This window comes from Anser cygnoides, chromosome 6 (assembly GCF_040182565.1).
Source record: "Anser cygnoides isolate HZ-2024a breed goose chromosome 6, Taihu_goose_T2T_genome, whole genome shotgun sequence".
In the NCBI taxonomy this organism is placed as follows: domain Eukaryota; kingdom Metazoa; phylum Chordata; class Aves; order Anseriformes; family Anatidae; genus Anser; species Anser cygnoides.
Genome location: NC_089878.1, coordinates 20,674,026 through 20,699,149, shown reverse-complemented (window position 1 = coordinate 20,699,149; position 25,124 = coordinate 20,674,026). Strand labels below are relative to the sequence as shown.

At 39.8% G+C, this 25,124-nt stretch overlaps 1 long non-coding RNA gene across 1 annotated transcript in view; it reads left to right on the top strand.

Moving 5' to 3' along the window:
- Nucleotides 1–25,124, top strand: part of LOC125182528 (uncharacterized) — a 64,525-nt gene extending 39,401 nt beyond the window's left edge. The window contains exons 2-5 of the long non-coding RNA XR_010832263.1: nt 9,012–9,150; nt 22,019–22,119; nt 23,109–23,161; nt 24,800–25,124. This is a non-coding gene — a long non-coding RNA (uncharacterized lncRNA). The remainder of the gene's footprint in view (nt 1–9,011; nt 9,151–22,018; nt 22,120–23,108; nt 23,162–24,799) is intronic.

The following is a 25,124-nucleotide window of genomic DNA, read 5'->3' as shown; positions in this document are numbered from 1 at the left end:
GAAAAGTTGAAACAAGTAATCCTTTCATGTAGCATTGCAAACTGAGCCCTGGTGAGCTGAGAGGAGGGGCAGGGGGCATGAAGGGGAACAGCACTTCACAAAGCAGCTGGTGCAGCAGTTCTTCAGCAGGGGATCTCAGGGAGGAGCTGTTTGATAAAGTCCTGTTTCACTGGCACCATAAATATAAAATCCTAACACCTGTAGACAAGGTATTCCCAGTCCATTCTGCACTGTCCCTGCCCTGTTTGCTGATTGCTGTTGTCTGTACCAGCTGCTTTTTATGCAGCAGTTGGAAGGGTTATATTTATTAGAATACGTTAAAATAGTTGTATCTCCTTCTCCCCACCCCCAATGTTAAAGGTCTTTTTAAATTTTTTTTTTCACTCTTAAATGTAGGTCACCAGTTTTGGCAAACATGGACAAGTGTTTTGTAATAGAAAAAAATCTGCCCAGCTAGGCTACCTAGCAGGCTGCAGTGAGTTCACTGGAGTGCGTGGAGGAGCCCAGCAGACCTGGGCACAAGCAGCGAACATTGAGAGAAATGTGGATGGATGGACAGGGGCCAGCAGGCATGCTGCTGCTGAATCCAGCCCACGGCAGCTGAAATGCTGATCTGTGCTTTTCCGCTTTGTGTCAAGAAATTGAGATGTTTCTGTTGCGTTTTACATACCTGACCGTTTGTGTTAGTGTGCTCAGCTCAGCACAGAGTGCTGTTATGTTAGCGCTGTGCTCAGTTGCACAAGTTGTGTTTGCAGCAATACTTCTTGTGCACACGTGCTCCTCAATGTTGACTTTATGCTTGTGAGGTAAGTGCTAAGCAGAAGAATGGAGGCTGCCACTCTCTCAATTTCCTGATCTCTGTGTAACTAAATTATTGGCCATGTTATTGTATTAACTGCGGCGGGCAGGCAGAGCCAGGAACGCACAAGGATCTCTGGGCCAGTTGCTGTATTGCTGGGCGTGGGTATCCTGGCTGCCTGCGTCATCAGGCTTGGATTTGCTGGAGATATGACTACTAAACATTTAAGATACAAATTTTGCTCTCTGATAGAAATTCAGAAAATACCTCTTTTCAAAGGGCTTCTTGAAAGCCCACCTGAAAGATTGCGTTGTAGAAGTTTTGTTACCTATTCCCAAACTGTTTTGGGCTCCAGGAGATAATTTCTGTTCTTGACTGTAACTCTGCATTTAGCTATAGTGTTCTTTCAGAGCCTGACGTGAAGGGTGGGTTTCTGCTTTACAGAGCATATGTAATGTATCAGGGCAGAGCTGCAGTATGGATAGCCTTTGGCTATTAAAAAACAAAATAGACTTACAACCAAAGCTAAACAAATGTTCTATGTTATATACACCAGCTTTTTCAGTGCATGTAGCCTGAAGGGGCTTTCCTACTTCATCCTGGCTACTGTTTTGATTTGGAAGGAATAGAAACATCAACATGCCTTCTAATTTCCTCTACTCTGTTTTTTTTAAATATAATTAGCTTACCAAGCAGTAAAAGACAGTCAAGGTCATTAGCAGCAACTCCATTCTTTGTCTTGACATGTTAGCTACCCACTTTTCCTTCAAACTGCTCCTTAAAAATCCAGTTACTTTTGAAAGTTTAGCAACTGTAGGAGCGTATTCAATTTTTTTATCTTTCTAGTTTCCATGTGGCACTCCTTTTTGTGTGCATAGAGGCTCAGGTGGCAATGAATTCTGTGCAAGATGCTATTCTCTCAGACTCATGATACTGTTCCTTGCATTTAGAGATAAAAATACAGGGTAAGGTTTTAAAGAGTTCAGAGGAAGAGGGGTGATTGGCTCCAGCTCTGAGAGCCTCAGTGAATGAGTGAATAATTAGGTAATGGTAATATGAGAAACACCTGGAAATGAACACCTGTGTGATTTGACCCTCTGTTCTTTCAGACAGAATTTCTCAAACAAGGGCTGAGATTAAATTGTGATGTATTGACAATAAGCACCACTGTGCCCAGGGTTTAGGTACGTGTTGATTTGATCATTGGAGAAAGCAGGTGTTTTTTTTTTTTACCTGGCTTCCCTCCCTAGTCCCTGCAACTGCTTTATGGGGAAAGAATTTTATTTCCAAAGTTTTCTCTTTCTGTATATACTTTTCATTGGTTTTTCCTTTTGCAGGCAAAAAGTACCGGAAAGACTAGAGAGTACCAGTTAGGGCTTGTCAAATATCTCTTCTATTCTGTCAGATGCTTCATGAACTGAGCTATCTACGTAACTAAATTAATTATCACTATAAACGCAGCAGTTATGTTTATCTGGGAAATACTGTGGTTAAAAATGACTCATGTATACCTTACAGAACTATTCCACAATAAACATTTACTTTGCATATTAGATAAATCCTAGAGACAAGGTTTTCCAGCTTCACTTCAGTGTCTGGCTAGAATTTCAGACAGTCTATTTCAGAATCAAAACAAAACCATTTGAGGCCTCTACATTTTTAGAATGCTTCTTTCTTGATAACAACAACCTTGTAACTAAGTGTCTGGACTCTCAGGCGTGGTTTCTTCTATGTAAGGTAGAAATTAGCACCTCAAAGTCCATCTATTTCTTCTTTTTCAAAACCAAAAAACAGGTGAAACATTTGTATCTTTGAACTACATTATAAACATTTTCTGAAATCTGATGCTTTTGTAATTAAACTGAGGAGTTCCTCAGCATTGCATATTATGGGATACAAGGTTATATTACATACCTTTTCTTATTATTTTTAAGGTATTCTGCATAGTTTTGTCTGTATGCTGTAAATGGAAGGTTGCTTCCTTGTTTCTTTTACAGAACTTAGGTTCAAGTACACTATGTAATTCCTCAGAAAAATAGATATTAAAAAGTCAGTGTCAGTTAAAGTCAGTAAAAAAGGTGTGTGGTGGGTTTTTTATTGGAATTGATTTAAATTGTTGCATTAGAATATTATGGCTTTCACAGGTAAGGCCTGAACCTGGCTACCTTGCTTCAGTACTCACCTCCGATAGAGAAGTCTAGTGTCTCTATAGCTCTGTATTTACAGATGCATTTTGTTTAAGGCCTTATTCCATATTATGAAAACATATATTGTCTTGTACTGAAACCTGCAGTGACTGCTGTTAATTTGCTCCTCTAATTCATGTATTACACTGATTTTACAAGTAAGGGACTTTATGTATAGGAAGCACAACTAGACGCTTAGTAAATATTGTGAGTTTTTTGACAAATATAGTACAGATTTACAGCAGTATTTTACAGACTGACAAAAGCAAGTGTTTTTCCAGGAATTATATCTTTTCCTGTCCTTGTAGTTGCTGCCCCTGTTTTTAATCTCTTTTGACAAATTAAGGCACTTCAGCTTCATTAGACAAATAATTTAATCTACAAAGCTCCAGCGTCAGAACCACATGAGACTGCTGAACTCCTGCAGTACCTTTCACCTTGAGCAAGGTCAAGGTTAGGATTTCTGCAGGAGCTTCAAGATGATGCTTAAGAAAGCTTTTCCAAAAACCACGATAGGAATCTCCCTAGAACTTGCAATGTGAGGGTGGAAGAGGCAGTCTGGAAATGTAGATTCTGATATGTATGCTTAGCGAATTGGTCAAACAAAGAGCATTGATAATGAAAGATTGAGAAAGCAAGCATATATGTGTAACTTGCTGTTCACATTGAAAACGTGAGTGCAGCAACAGTGGCAGTAACAGAATATCTGAAGGTCCTTTGACCATGTTTCTCTTAATCTTTTTAAAGTTCTCTTGCATCTTGTGAAAGCTGAGCGGAGCAGTGCTGCTGGGAAGGAATGGCAGATGAAGCTGAAGGACAACATTGCACAGTGAGGGGAGAGGCCTGTTCTGCCTTTGGCAGGGGTAATGTGATCTCTGCAGGTCTGTCTTGAGCAACAGCAGGGCAGTTCTTTCTGCCTGTCTAGTCAGGATGTCAGTGAGCTTCTTTCAAGAAAAGTAGACTGGCTGTTCACCTGATGTGAGCTGCTACTCCCTGAAGGTGGACCATGCAGTAGCTCCTTGCTACTGCCTCCATGTAGGGACTGCCTCCATGTAGGGAGATGTAATTAAGACTTTTCCCTCTCATACATCCTTTTATTAGAACAACTCTCACACTTTAACTTTTTCCATCAAAAAATAAATACTTTACTGGACTGTCTGGATAAAAATGCTTTTCAGACTCCCTAGACATGTTCTAATTTTATTCCAGTAGAAGCAAGAGGAAGTATTTTCCTTTTCACATATTTGCTGAATGTAAATATCAGGCAGATGTATGATAATGAGTTTCAGTAGTCTGACTCCAACATTGCTGATAGTTTGGTACAATTAAGTCAGGACTAATCTTAAAATAGGCCTAAATCCCAAATAAATATAGCATTAGGGTTGCAGCGAATAATTCCTGCTTTTCAAAAACAGTAATTGAGTGCAGAAATATTAAAGGCAAACCACATGGGGGCCCAGTACATCAGATTTCTAATCTACTTAAGAGGATCATTTTATATGGATAGATTCAATTAAAAAGATAAATACACTCAGTATTCTCAGAGGAGAACCTGCACATATTTTATATTCAATCTAACCCATAGGATATAATTTAAGCATCCACTGTTGCAGTGATTTAGATTTTTATTTTAGCCTTCTCCAAAAATGAAATTATTGCATTAATAAGGGCTCTGGAAGATCTGGCAAATTTTGCTCTGGCGGTTTGACATTTCTCTCTAGGTGCCTGCACTCCTTCTTTCTGTTCTCTGGCAGGGCAGAAGGGGAAAGCATACTCCTGCCTTCCTTCTCCAGTCCCCAGGATGCTGTGCTAGCTTAAGCTGCTGCTGAGAGGCTAGGAGGTGAGGTTACTGATGTCTTCAAGTGCAGCTGCTCCAAACCTCCTGAACTCATCTGTCAGTGTCCAGAAACTCTTAGGGAATATTTGCTTGCATTGTACCTGTCTCTAAGAAATGGCACACTGGTTAGATTTGAGTAAAGGAGATGGTAAGATCCTAAAAATCTCTCATGCAGAATTAGGTGGTGGGTTATTTGTTTGATAATAGGCTGATACTCTGCTCTGAACTGGAAGCTTGTTTGCAGAGTTTCCATATGATTACCCAGTTGGTATAATACTGTGGACAGAGTGAGACCATACTACTAAGCTGTCCAGGACTGCAAATACTAATGCACTGAAGAACTATTTCATGTGATTGTATCACTGCCCTGCAGATTTGTCTGGACTGTTTTTTAGGACTGGATCAAATGGTGCTATATTCCTAAAGCCAGAAGCTAGATAATTGACTAAAATTTTGTAGTTTCTTGGATGAGTTATAACCTTACTAACTTGTGTACTCAATTTTATGACGTTTTCTATCAGCATGGAAAAGTTTGCTCTAAACCTCAACATAAATTTTGTGCATGGCTTATAAAGGTCATTGTGCCCAAGGCTCCTTATTTTCCACTTAATCAGCTACCACTTCCATGGCCCAGTTGCATTTCAGCAAACATCCCTTCAGTGTAATGTGACACACCCAGTGAATTTGCACAATGTGCATTTGAAGGAAGGCTTGATCCTTTTACATCTAAGGACAATGATTCAAGTGTTTAAAATTATCTGAATGTTCTGCATATCAATTCAGCATTGTTGTCATGCCTGGGTCTTTCTAAATGTGAAATTAGTAGATTTAGGACCCGAGCTCCCCTGCAGTGTCCCCATAGATAGATTGTAGGTCACAATAACATGAGACAACCTAATTACCATAGCTATTGAAAGGAGTGAATACACAGTAGGCACTGGATTATGAATGCTCAGTTCCAAGGAATCCATTCCTTAAATGCTTGTTGCTGGGTCCTTTGCAGGCATGTACAGATTTTTATCTGTTTAGTTGTAAATTTGTTCCACAACCATTGTGACAATATTGTTAGTAAAAGTATCTGCAAAGCTGTGAAAGATACATCAGCAAATACAAAATGTATTTATGCAGTTGCCTAATTCTTTTTCTCTTTTTAATGCTGAAACTGGCAAAAAAAAAGAAAGCTGCTGATTGTACTTTTGATTGTCATGCATATGACTCCTGTGTTCCTTTTATGTTTGCTTATTTTTCTTTTTTGCAGTATGACACTGCAAACGTGGGGATGGTCACAATCAGAAGCCCAGCAAAACTTGAGGAGCTCAGATTTTAACTTCATGGCTGAAGATTTTGTTTTCCTTTATTTATGGTAGTAGCCACAATGCCATCTGCATCCCTGAGAAAACTTGTCACAGCATGGACTTGCGTGTGAGCACTTAGATCTTAGACTTGGAAGGGTCAGCTTAGCTTTTTTAACCTGAGAACAGGTTTAAGTGTAAGAGAAATAAAACAGGTTTTGTGTGGCACTGTATTGTGTGTGTATCACTAGAAAAGCTTTTCCCATATAGATGAGGCCCTAATGAGTGGAGGTGTAACATAAAGGAGAGTCCACTGATGATATTAAAAATATTGATATGGCATGTGAGCAGACTTTGTCCAGAAAGCAGCTCTAAGGCATGAATATATTCCTTGCCCACAAGGGCTGGGTTTGTGAGGAGAAGCTTATGTAAACAAAATGGTCTGGCAGCAGAGCAGAAAGTGTGTTGTACGTGTCCACATGGATAACAGATGAGGACAGAGATAGGATGTTTCCACCAGCACTTGCTCCCTGTAGCTCCTGGGACTAAGCCTAGGTACAGGTGGTGATAAACTCTTAATAAAAAATTTGGTAGCTTGGAGGCTTCCATTTTATACTGGTTCTGGCTGAGACAGTGACTGAGACAAGAAACTGGAAATATTAGCATTTTGTTTTGTTTGCTGCTGCTTTGCTCCTTTCAAATATTATGCTGAGATAGTTGCACAGTCTGGTTTGAGTACCTGCATCTTTGTGGGCCTGAGCAACAGACTTTGGCTCCTGGTATCACCATTCAAGGTTGTGTCTGGATTCATTTCTACAGGAGGGCAAGGGCAGCCTACCTACAGTTACCAAATGGGAGCTGTTTCCACATGAATTCACTTTGTATATTGTGCATGTTTAAGGACCAATAGTAACAGCCAGAAGTTAAATGAATTGTGAGAGTCACCCTTCTGCCAGTCAGTCCCAAATACTTTTTATGACCAAAGCTCAGAATTTTTAAAAGATGGCTTGCACTAATTCTGTAGGAATTGTCCTAGGAAAAAGATCATATTTTTTTGTCTTTTAAATGTGATTTTAATTTTTAGAAAACTGCTTTCTAGTAACTTAATGTAATCTTCAAGCAGTGAAAAGATGCTTTTTGGTGCTTTTTTTGAAGTCTGATTTAATAGTAATGTTTTAACTTCTAGTATTAATCTTCATCTCAGTGAAGGCAGTCTTCAGATTCTTCATTTTTATGCAGTAAGAAGGTTGTGGGTTCTTTTATTGTTGCTTTAAAAAATATAGTCCCCATGTATAGTATAGTAACACTAGATATGATGTATCTTCAGTGTATACAGATCCTTAAAGATGCAAACAGGTACATAGAAGGTTTTACAAGCCTGTGTGTTTGAGCACCTAACTTTGATTTTTAAGCTTAGCTTGCTGCCAAGGATAACTGAGCTTGTTCCCTGTTTCTGCGCTGAAGAAAATCTCCGAAGAAGGGAAGAACGTTATCTGCCTATTTAGACACTTAAGGATCCTTGAAAATACCTTTTGTCCTAAGGACCCATCCCTAAAATTTTCTTTTAGGAGCTGTTGCTGATGATATGTTTAACCATGAGTCTCCTTGAATTGATTTTTTTTCAAATGTAGCTTCACAGGTTGTGGAAGGAGTACTAGGAACGGTTTTCTCCCATTACAGAAAATTTTCCAGCACAACTACACTTAACTTTTCACATTTCTATCACTGGAACATGTTAAGACCACAGTATTAGGCTTGTTTAAGTGTATATTTCAGGACTTCAAGCAGGATTTCTTTAATTCTGGGACAACTGAGCTTTAGGCACCATGTCTGGCCCATAAAGCTGGGAGGATCTGGGGGGCAGGGAGCAGAGTGGGGATTCTCCATCCCTATGGTACCACTTAGGGTCCTGCCTGGGGCAGGTGATGGTGCCCCTGTGCCAGTGGTGAGGTGTCTGGGGAGCAGACAAACTGGGTTTCCACAGGCTCTGTGAAATGAGATGGGGCTCAGCCCTAGCCCCTGGGACAAAGCTGTCATTATTTGATGGGGATTTAATGGTGCATTATGAAATGAAAGTTGCGTAGGCCTGCATGGCTGTAGCCCTTGCTTTCACTGCATGTTAACCATGGGGTGAGTAATTGAATGCTTATCCATGTGTGATCGTCTGCACTGCTACGAGGTCATTATCAGCATTAGCGTGCTGAAGTCACCCCAGCCTCCATCACAGTGCAGCGTGTGGCCATGCAAGGAATGCTGCTATCTTTGTCCTTGTCCCAAGATGCCAGCCAGCAGTTTCCAGTAGCTGTTGGAAAATCTCAATTTATAAAATTATTACCACTCCTTTCTGTGCTAGTAAAGCTGTGTGCTGGAATCCAACCTCTGCCAAGATTTTTTGCATGCTTTCATGGCCAAGTTGCTGTGTGCTGTTCACATGCTGTAGTCTTTGTTTTTTTATTTTTATTATTATTTTCTTAGTATGAGGGATGGGTGCAGCTGGGTGAGCATTGCATGCAGAGGAATAGAAAACTGAATGCTTCAGGTGAGGTCCCAAGTCAGTGGAAAAGCAGTGCCTAGGGGCTTTGTGATATATTGTGATACTGGTAGTTTCCATGGCTGCTTTGGTTTTCTGCTGCATCTTCTTCAGGGTTTTCGTTGCTGCTCAATGGGCTGTATTTGCTTTGCCTGTGGTGCTAGCAAAGGTGTGTAAATGGACAGACATGCCCAGTTTTAACAGTGAAAACCAGTAGTGAGGATGATGTAAGGATGTGGTAGGGTAGGATTGCCAAGGGGAGATGCAGCCTCTCCCTCTGTGAGATAGGTGTCTACATGAGGTGTCCTTGGGAGTTCAGAAAAACTTCTACTGATGTTCTCATGTTCTTGATATCTACAAAAAACAGGTGTATCTGCTAAAGCATCATTCTTGGAGATCAATTATTTCTGAGAAGAGATCAGCTGAACTGCTTCTCTAGTTTCCTGAGAGCCTGTTTTGTCTCCTCTCAATATCGTATTGGACTCCCACCACACCATTCCTGGAACGTAAGTTTCCTGTCAGTGGCATTTCTGTCCTTGTAGCCAAAGCCACTCCTTAAAGAGACTATTCAGCTCTTTGCAGAGGGGCCTATAAATATCCTGCTAATGCTGTGGAGGGAGGAGGGAGCAACTTCACAGCTAGAACATGAATTTGGATTCAAGACACATCCCCTTCTGCTGTGCAGGGGAGTGCTGGCTGCCAAAAGTAGATTCATCAGTATCAAAGGTGGATAAGAGGATGGAGGAGACTGGCTTTTTTACATCTTTCTTTGGACAGGAGGGGAAAACAAATGTTAGCAACTATTTCAGGCAGGTTTTTTGGGTAAGTGACAAAGCATTTTGGTATGCAGGAAACAACTGCTTCCTATCTATAGTTTTTGGGCACTTGAAAGGAAACAAGGCAACTCCAAACTCTCTTTAAACAGTGAAACAATTACAAAGACTGATTATTCTCTAAGGTTTTTTTTAAGAGTTTTTCTTGTAGTAAATGAAATGACAATTCTTCTACATCCGAGTTGTTTGTTTTGCAACAATTTATCTCCATGTGGTAGTGGACTGTACTGGAGTTTTATGAAATTTGTATCTGCTAAGACGACATCGTGTAGAATCTTTCATGCAATTTAGCCCCCAAAATATCTATCAAGGAGGTAAAATAATAAAGAATGAATATTTCAGAATTTCGTTAGGAGACTTGAAATTCTGCTTATGGTGCAGAAAACAGGGAAATGTCATTGGTTCTCAGAATGTTGTTTTTCTGTTTTAGGAACAATGGAGTCTTTTCCTCTAAGCTCTTATTATGCTGAGGGGCTTTTTTTTCTTTTTGCTTTTGTCTGTTGGTTTACCAGGACCAATGTATTAGCTGCACGTTTAGTGTATCGGTAATATGGTGTATGTGGTTATGTGCAGGTTCTTGCAGCTGGACTGCTGTGTCCATGCAAACCCTTGCTGATCTCTGAGGTGGTCTAGGTCCTCCTGTGCTTTGTAGACATACAGATCAGGTGCTCAGCCTGTTATACAGAATGGGGGGCAACAAATAACAGGTATGAGGCTGTATTTATTGAGTAGACAGAAGTGCAAAAAATGTAAGAAGTGTGTTAGTGGGTATGGTACTGCTGTGCAGTTCCCTTCATGTGTTACATGAGGGCTCAAGCACCAACAAAATTCACTTCATTAAATCCTCAGACTGCCTAATCCCACGTCGTGCTCTGGCTGTACCACCAAGGTTGCTAAAACAGCGGGAACTGTACGCCTGGATGGGGAACTCCTGTACTGTAATTGGGGGCTGGATGGATGGTCAGAAATAGACTCCTCTTCAGGAGCTGAGCTCGGGCTTTTCAGGAAGCCCCGGCAGAGGCATTGGGTTTCACTCCTGTGCGTATTGATAGCTGGCTGGTGCTGTGCAGCACGGGGCCAGCAGGGATGGCCTGTGTGCCCTCCCCACCTGTCAGAGCAGCAGCTGTGGGGTCCCAGCACTGGCTTCCTACAGGTCCCCCGCACGCTCCCCAGCTGGCATAGCAGGGGGACAGGGAGCAGCAGTCTCCCTCCTCAGAAGAGACTGCCCTTGCCTCTTACCCACAGGCAGGGCCCCCAGCTCTGGGGAGGTGGGGGAGTTGAGAAACAGCAGCTCTTAATCAGCTTTAATTTTTTAGGCATCATGGCTGCTTCATCCAGTCTGCATTGCTTGCCTTTCCCTTAGCTCCTACTCACCCAGTGGTTTTGCAGACCATGAAGTCACCCCATGGACTGGTTCCTATCCCCCTGTTCCCATCCTGCCCCCAGGTACCTTGAGGGTATGTGGAGAACAGCCACAGTGCTGGCAGCCCTGAGGTGCCCCCCTCATGTCATGTGCTGGGACCAGAGCAGAGTACCAGGCGTCTGGTTTTTCACACGTGTTCCTCTCGTTTGGGGGTAAGAGACATGCACTGAGCACCATGAGCCAAAGGCATGGGGTTGGGCAGCCTGCAACGTGCTGTTGGGGCGTGCTGGCAGGGTCAAAGTGAGTGCTGAGAGAAGCTGATGCAGCCTGAGGAGCACAGGATGGGGGGGGGGGGGGGGGGCTTGTCCATGGAGCAGCCAAAGGGAGGAGGTTTCTCATATGAGATGAAGCTGTTAAACAGGAGGGTTGAAAAAGCCTGACAACTCTGTTGTCTTCTTGATTTGCTATGAGAACAGTGTGGGAGCCTCCCACTGCCTGTGCAGGGGTGATGGCTGTAAATGTCCTATGACTAGGAAGGAGAGGAGTGGCTGCGTGTTATCTGCTTCTCCCGGAGTGCTTGTGGGTGTCATAATATTGTTTTTCATTCATCCTGCTTAATTTATTTCATGGGTTTTCTTAGCCAAGCCTGGAGAGTGTTCCTTTTCCAAGCATATTTATGCGGAGGTCTGTGGCAGTCTATACATGTTTTTCATGGACTGGTGGGCTGTTTGTGTTTTGTTTAAATTGTTTGCAATTTTCAGAGTCTTAAATAAGTTTAAGAATAAACAGAGTTAAGATTAATTCCAGTGCATTAAAATTACCTTCTGGAGGGTGAAAAAGATGTATAATTTAAACGAAGTTTTGACCCAGCAAATATCTAAGTCTTCCTGAGAAATCCCTTGGCAGTGATCAAGGAATCTGGGCCTGGCCTGCCACTCTGTTTCTAAAACTAAAATGAAGAATAAAATAGAAGTAAATATTTCAGGCTTCCCCCATGTGTCCTAAGGACAATTTTTAAAAGCCTTCTCAGGCTGCTATTTGAGCTATTCAGAACAAAGTCCCTGTGTGCTGTCTTAGGAATGGCACAGTCCCACTTCTTTGCCAAAGAGCATCTTTGTTAGATGCTTCTAGCCAAATTTTTTGTTAACTCCATACCCATTGTGTAAGCCAGATAAGATACGTCACTCAACCTCAGGAATTTCAGGAAATAAGTGACAAAAAAAAATCTGAAACATTCTGTTGAACACTATGAAAAGGCGCTTGGATTTAGGATCATGAGTATCTCTTTGTATGTTACTGAGATATGAAGGCTGTGACAAATGCCAGTGAATAATTTCAGTTTACTTTTCCTTACTTTTCTAGCACAGAATAGATATGTTCTCAATACTGTAGCATAACAGCTCCTCATTCAAACAGAGAATTACAGGGAAAGTGGCCTGAGAACTGTACCATAATGGGTTTCTTTTGTTAAACTATAGAGCTCTCCTTTTCAAGTTGTGCTTCCATATCCATCGTAAGAGTACTGCGCATCTTCCACATTTTTTCATTCAAAATCTGCCACTATTCTGCAAGGTAGATGGGGGTGAGCTCATAATAATGAAACAAATCTTTCTTTCTGTGAATTCTTCTCATGGATTATATGATGTGGCTTAGGAATTAGATAAATCATGACTTTTTGTTTCTGCCTATGAAATTCAAAGCTTATGAAAGTGCCTGAAAGCTAATTTATCTCTAATTCTGTCATATTTCTATCCTAACTTGTGCCTCACTCCTGATGCACGCTCCTGGTTTCATTCTTTTGTATAAAAGTGTCCAAGATTAAATAGAAGATGAAAGCAGTATTTGGCTACTGTGATTACCGTGAGTCTCACTTGTGTCTAAAGAATAATGATGGATATTAAGAAAATAAAGGCAAATATACGTATGTAGGTGGGCAAAAGTAAGATAGTGGTGTATATGACACTCCCAACTGAAAAAGCTTTGAAGCACCAGCTTCTGTGTCCTGCTCATCTCCCTGGCCCCAGGCTGCATCTCACAGTTGCACCGTCAGCAGCACAACAAGAACCACGAAAGGTGACAACGGAGTGACACTGTCGTTCTAGCTGGAGTGTCCACAGGTGGTGACACGGTACTCACTCTGTGGTTTTACACCAAATGATTGTGCTTTGGGAAAGAGCAGGGGAGAGGGAAGGGAGGTGCAACTGTATGTCTTCTGTGTTGTTACATGTTCCACTAAAAAGATGGGGCAAAGTTGAGATTGTGTCTGCATTATTCGGCATGTCGAACTATTCCTCTGAAAAGGGCATTTTAGAACACGCTGTCCAAAAGTCAGGCATCCATGGGTCTTGTTTGAGAGTTCTGCAGATCTCATTTTGAACATGTTTTAGATAACAAAGTGAGTAAATTCCTATCTTTAGCAGCTGAATAGGCCTTCTGTTTTCCATGTATTCATTCATATGCCTAATTATATTCCAATGATTACTTCCTTTAAAGTTATTGGAAGTACTCATGCTAATAAAGTTAGCATATGTGTATCTTCAGGAGTAGAGCTTAAATGTCACTAAATTGTTCACTTATCTTCTCAACTATACTCCATGTTCTAGCTAAATAATACAGATGAGCAGAAAACAATGAAGTAGTTAAGAAGTTAAGCTGTATAACAAGAATCACACCAGTTACTGCTTTATACAGCAGAAAAAGGAAGGAGAGGAAAAGAAGGAAGAGAAGTTTAGTTGCTGATCCAAAAACCTATCACCCCTGTGATGTCACTGCTGGTTTCATTTTTTCCAAATTTTTCCATTTCCTTATTTTGACAAATGCAAACTTTGAAGGGGAAAAAAATAGTTGGATTTTCTTTTCAAATATATTTTTTAGAAGTTCTAAAACTATTTTTCAGGAAAAGAAACTGTATTTGCAGCAACTGGTACAAAGAAAAGAATGCTTTATCTTATATTCCCTGTCCTTAACTCATCCTTGTAATTCCTTAGAAACATAGAATCATAAAATCATTAAGGTTGGAAAAGACCTCCAAGATCTTCTGGTCCAACCATCCCCCTACTACCAATGTCACCCACTAAACCATGTCCCTAAGCAGTAAGTCTTTAATGAGCATATGAGCATTCTCTCTGTTTAGGTCTGAAAAAACAGTTCCACTTTTATTTCTACTGTTAGTTTGTGGAAAGATCTCTCATTTTTCTATGCTTAAAAACTACATTTCTGAGCTACAGTTTTTAAAATATTATTTTGTACCTTTAACAATGAACTTCCACTCTGTGTAACAAATTTGAGTGCTACAAAGCTTAGAATCAAATACATAGCGTATGGAAAACCAGAAAGTTTGCAAGTAGGTGGAACTGTGCTTTGTAAAGTGCAGACCTGTTCTACTGGATGCAGTTTCCAAATGCTACTGTGAAGTGCTGTGTTAGGTGTTATGAATTAGAATGAGAAGTATGTTGACTATATAACCATGGACTAGAACTTTAATGGTTAAATACTTTTTTTTTTGGTGCAAGGAAAATAGTTTTCTAGTCTTAGAAAACATGGCATGGGCATAGAGCCCTACCTGTTCATGTAGAGGTTAACAAGCCTGTGCTGAGAACCCCCTTCTATTGTGGTGACAGTGGTTGATCTGCTTGAAGGTTATTGCTCAACCAGGAGTCATCTACACAGCTCATAAGTATGATGATATGGAACTGCCAAGAATTTTATAGCTATGAATGTGCATTCACATAAATAACACCTGAGGTTATGTCTCTCTAATGAAGGCATGTAAAGACAAGGCACTCATTTAGGTGTTGGCTTACTGTAGTCATGCAGCTTTTTTAACATGACAGAGACAGATGTCTTTTTATAAAATATTTTAGAACTGCTTTTCTTCTGAGGTGCTTTGTGAGTAAGGAAGAAAGCCACAAGTGCACATCAGTAGTCGAAGTGCTCATCATGAAACAGCAGATGAGAAGACAGCAATGCTGAGCTGTGAAAAAATATGGAGAATCTAGAGAATTGGTGTTGCTTGAAAACTAAGTCCCCTTTAGTGAAGTCATTGCTGAAAGATGAACGGGGGCCCAGGGAAATAAAGGGATAAGGATTTCTGCTTTCTAAGAGGATTCCGATGCTGTCAGTTGAATTGTAACAATGAGGCAATTGCCATCAGCAGCCTGCTTCAAAAGAGAAGATGCATTTGGCATTGTTTATACTAGGGAGGCATGAAGTTTGGCTGGTAATTTGGGGGGGAGGTGTTAGGGGAGAAAGTATTAGTAACCTTCTAAAGAGTAGATACTGACTTCTGGGTTCATGATGCATTGTGTCCTGAGGTCATAACATGATAAGATTGAGGATAAGGAGCAGAAAGCAGCTTTCAGCTTTTAGGCTCTGGTTTGGCAGTCGCTCATGTTCCCACAGTGCATAAATGCATAATTATGAGCATGGAAGTGAAGATTCTCTGTATGTGTTGATCCTGTTTGCCCAGGGCACCATCAGTTGGTTCAGTATTTTCTTGAGATTTTTACTGTTCTTGAGAGTTGAAGGAGTGCATGTATGAAATTGTTGAGCTCCCCCGAACTGAGTTTTAACTGCTGCTTATGTCGTCATGGTACCAGAGGAATAAAGGGGCTCAGGTATGAGAACAGTTTGAAATAGGATGATCAGGAGAAAGTAATACATAAATTAAGCTGATTTCTAAGCCATGAACACAATAGGAATTGAGAACACTGTTAGTGGATACGTGGAAAATACGGAGTTCGCAAAGGGACATCATGCCTCTTGGAATTCTTTCAAGCAGACAGTGAGTTTGTAGATAAAAAGTTGAGTTGGTCATCGCAACCTCCTTGGATTTTCAAGTTGCTTTGAGGCCTTAAAATGTAAACTGTTATGCAGTAAAAGAGAACGCGCTTATGTAGATTAAGAGGTTGTTGAAGGAAAGGAAACAAATGGGAAGAATACTTTTTTTTTTCCCCACAGAGAGAAGGATGTATGCTGCTTGCTGTTTGCTTAAAGACCTAAGAAGGGATGCGCGTATTAGGGAGACAGTGTTTGCTAACTCCTCACAATTGTCTGAGGATCAAAACTGAAGCTGGCTCAGGGGGAAGGGGGAGGGGGGAACAAAACAAAACACAGTATAAATGACTGAGAAATAAAATAGTAAGATTGAGGTCACTACTATAAGAAACCAATATGCATGAACTAAAAAATTGACTTAATTTATTCTATTCAAGATATTAGTCTTGTCGCAGTAGGCTTGCTGTCATCTCAGTGTTCAATAGCAGCCAAAAAGGGACTTAGAAAATGAGGAATTATGAATGGAATACCATACAAAACAGAGCATGTGATTACACTACTGCTATAAATCGATGTCTTTACATCTTGAATATTGCGTGGTGGTCTGACAGTTCTGGGGATTACAGAAATATACAGAAATAATAAAAGCACAGAGAATGCCATGAGCGTTGAGGAACGTATAATGATTTCTATTTGACATACTTATTAGACAAGGATTTTTTTCTGTGTGAAAACAGATGATTGAAATGGGGTATGGCAAAAGTTTATAAAATCATGAATAAAATAAGGAATGATTTCTTCACTTAGGATCACGTAATATGCTGGGCATACTGTGAAGTTATTGGGCAGGAGAGTTTGAATTAGTCCCTTTTCACACAGTGCACTATTTAATTGCTTGTTTAATTTCCACAGTTGTTGTAGAGGTCAGTAATATAATTTGGAAATTTAATTTAAACTATATCAATTAGAAACTGTCAATAAATTCAGTGGTCTGTATGAACCCATGGACAGACAGACAGTCCTTAATCTGCTGGAACAAGTAAAAGATGGAGCACACTACTGCATTCTTTTGCAGGTGTCTGCTACTGACAACTGTTAGGCAGGATATTGAGTTAGCTGAGCTTTTGTCTGAGTCAATATGTCTGTAACTTCATACAAATAAAATTATAATGTCTTCAGAATAAGGCAACACAGAATATAAGTGCATACCATGCAAACATTTGTGCCAGCATGTATCCTTCATACAAATTTTCACAGCTGTTTGGGTTTTAAAGCTTTTTAAAACAGATCAGTGCTGGAAATCACAGTCAACAATTTGGAGGCAAAGAAGAGTCAGGCTAAAAAATATCCCATACACAACTAAGTGTTAAGTACAACTGCACAAAATCTGGAAACAGGAACCAATAACTCAATCACTCTCCACATGAAAAGGTTGGGGAAGGGAGTTACAGAGGATGAAGAACTGCTGAAGTCCCGTTGAGGCTTTGTCAGTATTGTACTTTTAAGAAAGGTGAATATTTGCCCTATGTCCCTTCAATAAAGCATTGTTCTCAATCTGAATTTCACAGATTTCAAGAGCTGGAGGAGGCTGTGGGTCCACCTCTGAGTCCCTGAAACATCTCTGTGCTTCCTGCCATTACATCTCAGGAGCTGTGTTGACAATGAAGCTGTGTTGCTCTTAATGAGACCTTCCCAGCTATGGCTACCTTCCGAGTGTGTCCACACTTGGAAAATCCCTTTGGAGGGTGACTTGTGGCAAAGGCAAGGCTGTTTATCTGGTGTTGGGGTTAATCAACAACTCTTCTCTTAGTTTCTTTACAGATCATGCCTCTTCTTACTCAATGGGTCTTGATCCTTGGGATAAAAATGACAGAATGGTGCAACAGAGATTGCAAACAGCTTCCTTCTCTCTCCTGAATTGATTGTGGAGCATGTGTTCTAGTCTTGATTTACTAATCACAGGGAAAATAAGTGCGCCTTTGTTGAAACTTGTCTTGCAAGATGCTAAAAGCTGCTGTTGATTTACTAATAATAATGGGAAAAAAAATCTGGCTAGGTATTAACCTCAAGCTAACCAGAGTAAAACATTCCTCTTACTGAGAACTGAAAGTCTTGTTACACAATGCCAGAATAATCAAGAGGCTTGATACTTGCTTTTTTCTCCCTGACTCAGGGTGACTTTAGAGATTTACAAATGTGGTTACATTCCAAATATTTTGTCCAAGGGGCTATTTGTTAGACTAAGGCTTTTTTATTCCCTACCAAAATGTATTTGGAAAAAAAAATCCTATTGCTATTAGAAATTATTAAGAACTGAAATGACTTTTCAAATGAGTCTTACACTTGTTCTACAATGGAGTTTTACGAGAGATGTTTCTTTCTGTTGAATGTATTCATGTTGTTTTTTGTCCTGCTGATACACCTTTTAGCTTGTGTTGGTCTGACAAAAGAATGTTTCCAGTCTCAAGTGTTTCTGCTCCATTACCTCAATGTTGTTATAGCACTATATTATTATAATGTTATTGCAAACTGCTTTCCAGCAGCAATCCCGTAAGGCCAGTGGCATAGCCCAGTGGTTGCAATTTGGAGCTCTGAAGCTGAGTCACAATGTTTGGACTTCAGGCTTTTACAGTGTTTGAAAATACTTCTCTTGCAAGCACCCTGCTGTGAGCATTACAGTGTGGGTCTATGCAAAGCCCAGGTATACACAATCTGCAGGAATTCAGTTGTCCAACAAAGGATGAGGAAGTGTTGGATACAGTAAAATGTGAGGAAATGTGGCAAGAGCCATGGCAGCCTCCTCAGTCTCATCGCGTCCAGGGCACACCAGTGACCTGCAGCTGCCAGTGTATTCCCATACTCCTTATGCAAAAGCACCTTTGGCCACAGAGTAGGGAAAAGCTTCTGAGGGATGCACAGAGGGCAGGTCTGTGGTAGGATGAAGATATCTAACACACCTTCTTGGCCTAGCTTGACATACTGGAATGCAGGCTCACCATGGTATCTATAGAGATATATGTAGTCATAGTCAAACTGTTCTTAGGTACTCAAGTTATTTCAATATATTGTGTGATGTTATCCACAAGAGATGAAAGAATTCAGGTACTTGACAAATCAAGCATGTATTAAAATAACTCTCCAAGTGGACTGTGGCGTACCACTTTTTCTGCTTTGTACCTCAAATAGCAACAGACTACATGCAGATAGGGAGCAGGACACAGCAGCTGAAGGTAGCAGATCAGTTTAAGATTATGTACACACAGCAATAATCGCAAAATAGTGGAATGAATATCCTGAAACACGAATATACAGCATTCCTTCTCATAACCTTGAGATAACAAAAAAGCAAAAAGATAATATTGAAATTGAAGTAAACCATAAATATATTTTCTATTACAATGAAATAAAAATTGGAATAAAGCCATGTACCCACCATTACTGAGCCTGTAATACACTTGCAGAGAAATAGTAGAACTGCTGCTAAGCAGTGTGGCAGTTTGATATTAAGACTACATAATGCTGCAGGGCTAGAATTTCAAATGTATGTCAACTTTTATTATCTACAGTATTATGATGTTTGTACTTCACAATGTTTTGGCTTCTACATATGGCCAATATGTAGCCTACAAATTTAGGGAAGCCTTCTTAATTGACTTAACTCCTGTGCTTTATCCATACCTGGGATTCTTCATGATGGTTAATGGTTACGCATGTCTGCAAATTAACTGCCTCCTGTAAGGGCGTCTTTTTCTGACACCAAACAGATTGTTGAGTGATGCAAACTTTTCCCCTAAGATTGATACCCTGATTTCTCCCTCCTAAAGCAGCTGTCACTTTGGCATCCTGAGGCTGAAATAAACTTGGCATGCAGCCTTGGGAACACAGGATCTGAAGGGCTTGCAGTTACTACTGACAGGCGCAGGCTTGTACCACGACCTGATCCCACTGCATGGTGATTGCCCTGTGCAGCTGGTCAGCAAGCACTTGTATCATCTGCTGTTTGTTGTCTGCAGGACATGCATCTGCACAAATTTCTTTTCTAGATTTTCTGCACACTGGGTGGATCTGGTGGTTGTAGTTCCCCAACTACAGACAGATCAATTCCTTCTTCCAACAATGGTCAGTCAGCTCCAGGGGTGACAATAAAGGGCTTAGAACTGACGTGTTGAAGTTTGGAGTGGAACAGAGATAACTGCTGGAATCTTAAAACACTATGTGAAAACTAAGTAAAGTGGAGCAGAAGGATTATTTTTTACATCAAAATCTTACTCTCTGTTAAGTACAGCAGTAACACATAGTTAAAATAACCCATAGTTAAAAATTCCCAGAGACAAGGGGTCAGAGCACCATCAGGGGCATTACAATGGTTATCTACAACAACACTTCCCCCCCCCCCCCCCCCCCAATATAGCATGTTACTCAGAGGATGCAGACTGTGTCAGCCAAATGCATATATGTTCTGGTTATCCCAGCACAGCATCTGATGGCTGTGCAAAAGTGAACTTAGTGATTTTCAGATTTACTCTGGGCTTTTACATGAGGCAGAGGAAGGAGAACCCAGAAATGGGGTCTGGCTGTGGGTTCAGCTGTAGCTTTCCTTCGTGATGCTGGGTCACTCTTCTGTCCTTAAGTAGACTGTCAGTCTTTCACTGTGAAGTGGAGATTTTAATGCTGCTACCTTGCAGGGAAGGAATGAAAATGCTTTGAGATAGTTTTCTGTGTTCTGGATGGAAAACATTATTACTGCAGAATAACTGCATTTTACTTGGTTAATGTGAAGAACAAATCCACAGTAAAAATGGGTCAGTTTACGTTTATTTGCAGTCAACAAGCAAGTACCCATGCCTTGATCTAACTGCCAGTTAAGTTGCTGAATTGCTTAAAAGTGGACCTTGATCCTTGGAAATGCTGTTTGACTTTAGAAAGAGTTGGGTAATAGGAACTGATGCATGCATTTCACCAAATGTGGTCAGAAATTCACAAAGTTGACCTGTTCGTATGCTGGAAAACATACTGTCTGTCTGGTATGTACTAAAAGCACACACTCACAGGCAAAGAAAGCAATGTGTACGTGTCATGCAAGAAATGACAGGAACAGTACAGCCCTTGTGAAAACTGAAAGAACCTATCCCCTGACTGTATTGTCTTAACTTTCTATGCTGTTCATGCTCCCAGATGTATGGAACGAGCTCTGCTAGGTTTTGGGTGTTCTCTTTGAGGCTGCTGGTGTTAGAGGTGTTTAAGCATACAGGGCAGATAGAGCGACGGTTAATTACAGATGAAGAAAATATGTGTAGTAGTTATAATGTGTATTTTTCAATGGTTCCTCTTATCACATAAATAATTCTGGGTTTGTTTAAATGAGAATACCAAAGGAATGTTCAAAACCTGCTTTTTAGACCTCTCAGAAAAGTTCTCTTGGAAGAATTGATCTGGAGAGGCTGACCAAACAGATGGTGGTCTGAAAATAAGCACCAGAGGAATTATAGTGTAAAGAAATCTGGAAATGTGTTTGTGCCACAAATCTTTTACCAGTTTTTCATACTACCGGAATAATTGTTTAAAACTCTGCACCTTAAATCTTGATTGCCTTGAAGGCACTAGGTGTTTTGCTTTTTTTTTTTGCTTTTTCTACACTTGAAATTTAGAAGCATAAAAAGATACGAAAAAAGGAGTGAGAAAAATGAATATGCAATGATTTATTCAAAATCTTACATTCGAAACCTGTTCAATAAAATATAAAAAAAATTACACTTTCGTAATTAATGAATGACCTTTCCTTCCTGGCCCCTGCTTTTAGTTGTTTGCAACGAATGAAAAAAAGAGCAAATCACTTGATATTAGTCAAGCCAACACAACAGTTTCCATAAAACCCATTGCCAAACTGATTAGATTTGCAATTTGCTCACTAAGCCTGCCTGGTCATGGCAGCATCATGTAATGAATCTTTTCATTGAATAAAACTGGAATTGCAGAGGAACTCTTTTTTTTTGTATGAATACATCTGTAGTGCTTGTTTAAACATGAAATTGGTCCTGATTAACTCCATGTGTATGCAGTCTTATTCCGGAATAAAAAAAAAAATCTTCTTCCTTTTAAGCTTAGCTTTGTTGTTTAATAATTAAACAGAAGCAGTTAATTGGAAATTACTGCATGCATAGACAATCCTCAGTCTTTTTCCTTTGGTGGATGTACACATTTTGTGGTTCGATAAATAACTGGTATTTTTAAAAATTCTTCCTTGGATAACAGATTTTCTTAATTTGTTGATTTTTTCTTAATTTCTTAATTTGTTGGACTAAATGAGAGCGTGAAAGTTTTTGCATATAAAATAGCACCATGGGTAGATTGACATGGTGGCAAAAGATTCCTTTGTTTCTGTTTTGTAATGTTTCTGTTTAGTAACTTAAGAAGCTCCAGAAACTGAAGGTTGCATTGCTCAGCAGGGAGTTTGAGAACTACAGCGTGTCCTCAACCTTCACATAACTGCTGTTCACACACAGGTAAAGCAGGGAAAGAACGACCCCATTTTCACTAAGACAGTAGACCAAATCTGAATGGACTGAGCTTTCACAGACTTTATTTAGGATTTTTCTACAGTCTTTGAATAATTGAAATTTGCAACATCAGAGAGCATGTTACTAACTGAGACTTAACATAACAAAAATTTGATTTATTCGATTCATTGTTCATGTTCATTATGTATGGCTTTAAAAGACTAAGATTAATAAAAACTAGATATTGTTCAGAAAAGCATTTTAAAATGGTGATCCAAAGGAAGTAAAAAATAAAAATAAAAGGACTGCAGTGCTCAGTTCCAGCTGATTGTTCAGATTGTTCATCAGAAATCAGGGTGTTAATCTAAAGAGAAAAGTAAATACATTTGTTAGATTTTTTACTTAAGTCTTTTTTAATTAGTAAAGAAAGTAGAGGCTACAGCTCTAGATCTTATCCAGAGAAGCAGCCTCTCTTGGCTTTGCCTCCAACGGTCTGAAAGCTGTGTTTGAACATGTCTTGAACACCGCTCCTGATGAGTCAGTGGCAGATGCAGTTTGGTTGGCACATGTGAATGTGGTGGCCGTATAACCAAAACTGTTATATTGTTGCAGACAGGAAAAAAAAAATATATATAAAATTGATTCTCTTTTTTTAAAAAGTAAGATTTCTGATCACAATCTCAAACTGATGAGATGCATTTTTTCCCCCTTTCTTTTCCATGGTTCTTAACAACCACTGGAAACCTGTGTGCAAACTCTGACTGGGCTTTACCTCCTGTGTGGATGCTGAGCAGCCAGCTGGCTGCCCTCACAGCTGGGTCTGATCCAGGACCTGATGGGGAGCAGGTGTAACAAGTGTGGTAATGAACAAGCAGCTGCCTCCACCAGTTTGGTGCAAGGGGTCTCAGCTACACAGTGCTATTACAATAGGCTGGAGAGTGACCTAGAGACCAGATACCTCAAGTGACTGTAATTCCTCGTCTTGTCCTTTGCAGACTTTGTCCAAGGCCGTGCCCTGTGTGTCTAGCACCCAGTGCAGCTCTTGGAGGTAGGTGCTATCAAGGTTGGGCGGAGTTGTGCTTTGGGTGATGGCCAAAGACCCTTTAGTCAGAGTCTGTGTATGCTAAGAGAACAAAAGTGTTTTGTCCCGAGTAATGATTTTTTAAATTATTTTTTTGGCTCTCGATGGAGTTAAAATGGGTCCCATGAAGACTCATTTTACTTCCTGAGTTCCTGTGGAGAGTCTCCAGGGAGGTCCTGTGAATATCTTGTTAGTAAAGCTTCTATTTTCCTCCTCAAGGGGGCCCATGTTGTGTATAAGGATGTTTAAGCATAGGCTGCCCTTACGCTGCCATGTAAGCCCCCCCCCCACAACGTGGCCAATGAATTAAAATACAGGGATATGTTCAAGATGACTGTGGCTTTATGCTTCAGTTATCAGTAATTTTGAAGGAACATTCTTAATTCTTTCCACAGCAATCCAAACTATGGTTATTTAATTCCCATTTGTCACCAGGATTTCTCTGATCTCTGCCTAGCTATGGGCAGAAGGTTCCTCTTGGTATGTTTACAAAGATGTTTACTCTCCAAACAGTTCGGGCTGGTCATACTGAAACTACTTAAGGAATGTACCTGACAACTTGGGTGGAAAAATACTCTCTTCTAGTAAAAGGCTTAAAGACCCGCTATGTAACGCAGGTTGCAGAGTTAGCCAAAATTCGGGGTCTGGACAGAATTTTTTCCTTTGACTCACTTATTTGTGTAACACTTCATTTACTATTTTACTATTTATAAACTTAACCTTAGAACCGTGACACAATGATAAAAGTCCAGATTAAAAAACTTTAAATAGGAAATATGTCAAATTCTAAACAATTTATCTACGGAGGCAGTATATTTTCATTTTGCAAACAAGTAAAGAATGGCAAAATTATGTCTATAGTTGTTTTAGACATTGAAAAAAAAAATACAAGCTTTAAAAACATAGCACATCTTAACCAGGAATTGATGTTCATCTGATTTTAAAAAAGTAAAAAAAAAAAAAAAAATGTATATTAAGAATCTCTTTAGAAAGATTGTCTCAATTTCTTCTTTTACTATCTTCAGTTACCAATAGAAAATATGATGTGTATCAGTTCTGTACAATTGCTAATACCAAGTGTGTAAATATAACTACTTAAATATTCTGGTTTTTAGACTACTCAAGAGAAAAACATTCTGTTTATATGGTATTGAGTATTTTATCTCCCGTACTGCTGTAAGCACCTTTATCTCCTGCACTGCTGTTTGCTAGTCCTAACATCATTGTTAACACAGAACCATAACAGCCATAGAGAATATATGAGCAAAAATAGCCTGGCTGCATAAAAATTCAAGTGTTTACTGTAGCTGTTGAGATGCATCTGTTCAGTAAAGGTAAATAATTTGGAGAACAGAGTGGTTTTACACAGTGTGTGTGTACTGCATGCAGGAGAAATCATCCAGAAGGTTGATTCAGGCTATTAACTCTTAAATCTAGTTTCAGTTTCCAAACTGAAACAACTTTATAGCTTTAGAACTTGCACAATAAAACAAACCTCTTTGGTCTGTATCAATTTTTCTTGTCTGGAATTACATCAATTATAAAATCAAGCATTTTTTTATAATGACATGTGAAGGGGATGTTTACATATTTTGTTTTTTTCAGGACCATTTGATGTGCTGCATTAAAGCTTCACAGCTGAGATTCCACAAGTTCTGTTTTTCTTTGCGTGACATGTGTTGTTCATATAAATGATAAAAGTTCAGAAATATAAAGCTTTTTTCCTTGCCCTCCTTTTAGGGAAAGCCTAAAATGTCTTGCCAAGCACTAGTTTTTCCATCCCACCTCTATTTTCCAGAAAATATTTTTTTTTCCTTTTTAATTAACTACACAATTGTATGGAGGAGGAAAGTATTGCTGGCACTAAGGCTAGCTCAATATGTAGGCACAGCAGGAGACCACCTTTGGCTGTGTATCAACCCACCATTAA